The sequence below is a fragment of the Anomaloglossus baeobatrachus genome, chromosome 1, assembly GCF_048569485.1.
Source record: "Anomaloglossus baeobatrachus isolate aAnoBae1 chromosome 1, aAnoBae1.hap1, whole genome shotgun sequence".
NCBI lineage: Eukaryota > Metazoa > Chordata > Amphibia > Anura > Aromobatidae > Anomaloglossus > Anomaloglossus baeobatrachus.
Window position 1 is genome coordinate 630,438,771 of NC_134353.1, and position 2,177 is coordinate 630,440,947.

Below are 2,177 nucleotides of genomic sequence, written 5' to 3' on the forward strand. Positions count from 1 at the left end.
AAAATTACGACTTTTTGAAAAGTTGCAAGTGATGAATCAGGTGAAAACTTCTGGAAAATCGAATTTACGCCCACAGAGGCAAACTAAAAAGCAAACAAGCAAAAATAAACTTCAAAAAAATGGACGGATGGAAAAATCAATTTGGTGCAGAAAAAAAAAAAATGCACAAAACACCAAAACCTCAAGAAAAAAAGAAGCACAAATGCAATAATGAACTGAGCCCAAAGTTTATTAAACTGTGCCCCCTTGTCCAAGACATGCCCATCAATTGACTGCCAGCCAAACAAAGAAGATAAAGGGGTTTTTCCACAAACAATGTTCATAGACCTTAGAATAATAATAATTTATACAATTGGATGTATTTAAAAATAAATGTTCCTGTGCAGAGATATTCTTATACTGTATCAGTGTCCCTGCTATGTACTGTGTAATGGCTGTGTCTGACCGTACAGGGACATGGTCTGAACATATCACATCTCTCAACTTGGGAAAGATGCAAAACAATTATACAGACATTACAGCATAGAATTGCAAATTATCGTATTTTTTAGTAATATATAAGATGCACTTTTTTAGCAAGAAAAACTCTTGCTAAATATATGTGCATCTTATGGTCTGGAGGCAGCTTTAGGTGGTAGAAGAGAATGCAGACACAGCGCCCTCCCTCATCAGAGTGCTTCCTTTCTTCTCCTGCTCTGCACTGATCTATGTGATTGGAACAGAGCAGGAGAGAAAGCTACTGGGAGCTGAATGGAGGCTGCAGGAGCTGAGAAGCAAAAGAACCTTCTGTTTAACTTGAGGACCTTTCAGATCATGTAACTGATCACATGACCTGAAAGGCCCTAGAGTTAACTATGTGGAAGGTCCTTCAGCTGCTCAAACCGTGAAGCCTCTCGGGAACTGCAAGATGTGGTAATGTATAGTGTGTATGTGGTAGAATGCAAGGTGTGGTAGAATGTATGTATGTTTAAGTGTAACTGCAAGAAGTGGTAATGCAAAGTGTGCATATGAGCAGGGTGCAGAGCTGTATTTGTGTTTATATGCACAGGTAGCAGAGCTTTATGTTTTTTTATATGTGCATGTGGCAGAGCTGTAGATTTGTCTATACTGTATGTGCATGTAACTGTGTGTCAATATGTGCATGTAGCAGAGCTGTGTATGTTTCTAAGTGCACATAGCAGAGCTATCTATGTGAATGTAGCAAAGCTGTGTGTCTGTGAATGCAGTATGCATGCAGCAGAGCTGTGTGTCTATATGTGCATGTAGTTTACATGCAGCAGAGCTGTGTGCGTACATATCTGCATGTCGCGTAGTTGTGTGCGTAAAATACACACTGCAAAGAGACACTAACAATGGATTTATTTCTTCCCTATTCTACCTCAGTTCACTAAAATTATTTCTAATGACTCCTCTTACTTTACACCATCAGGGAAGTTTTACGTAATAGAAAAATTGTTTTTCCTATTTTTTGCTTTGTAAACCTGGATTATGTCTTATGGTAAGAAGCATCTTATAGTGCGAAAAAATATGATATTCTTTCTTTGAGGTTAAATATAGGCTTAAAAATAGGCAGGGTGATGCTTTGCTTTACAAAAAGAATCGGCTGTGAGTCCATGCTGTGCTATCTGTATACTCTTTTGTGTCCTCCTTGGCCCAAAAGATGTGGTATGATCTTACCATGTCTCTGTACGGTCAGACACGGCAATTACACAGTAGACAGCAGGGACACATATATAAGATCTCAGCAGAGGAACGTTTTATTTTAATCATATCCAGTTGTGGAACTTCTTTTATTCCAAGATTAAAATGAGCTTTGCTTTCCAGTGTTGTCTGCAGGATTTCTACAATACTGTTTGTTTCAAGGTCATGCAGAAAATCGTGCACACTGACCAATAGTGTGGGCAAACATAGCTCTTTTGCACTTTCAGCATTTATTTTTAGGTTTATTGCTTTTTTGATAATTGAACTTCTCTTTCAGTTCAAGGTTTATTGCCCCTGTGTGTTAAAAGATTTACCATGTGTAGAGTCAGCTCACCATTACAATGTCAGTTATATTACAGAATAGCAGCTTTGGAACTTTTATGCTTATAAATGGCCTATATATTTTTTCAACAGAAAATACAAAAAAAGTTAATGTAAAGCAAATTATTTTTTTATGTGTAGTGGTCATCAATATA

The 2,177-nt window shown here is 37.4% G+C and overlaps 1 protein-coding gene across 2 annotated transcripts in view; it reads right to left on the reverse strand.

Moving 5' to 3' along the window:
• Positions 1 to 211: 211 nt before the first annotated feature.
• IRF9 (interferon regulatory factor 9) overlaps positions 212 to 2,177 on the reverse strand; it is a 66,693-nt gene continuing 64,727 nt past the window's right edge. For both annotated transcript variants that reach the window (XM_075319030.1, XM_075319033.1), the window contains one exon: positions 212 to 2,177. This exon is cut by the window's right edge and continues 1,765 nt beyond it. The gene's annotated coding sequence lies outside the window, so the exon portion shown is untranslated.